Consider the following 232-nt stretch of genomic DNA (forward strand, 5'->3'; position numbering starts at 1 on the left):
GATCCTCATTGATTTTGGGGCGTCGGGCAATTATGCTCTACGCTCCACGATGGAAGGAAGTCAGCTGTATGCTAAGACGCTGAAGCGAGGTTGGGTGACATCGTCACTGTTTGCCTAAGGATGGGGACACGAGTGACATAGTTAAGGTCCCTGTGGATCTCGGAGTCAAGTTCTTTGACTTTGACAGCGTGGAACGCTGTCTAGTCTTAGACTTGGATGCAAGGTATGACCT

Source organism: Plasmopara halstedii, assembly GCF_900000015.1.
Source record: "Plasmopara halstedii genome assembly, contig: Scaffold_1898, whole genome shotgun sequence".
NCBI lineage: Eukaryota > Oomycota > Peronosporomycetes > Peronosporales > Peronosporaceae > Plasmopara > Plasmopara halstedii.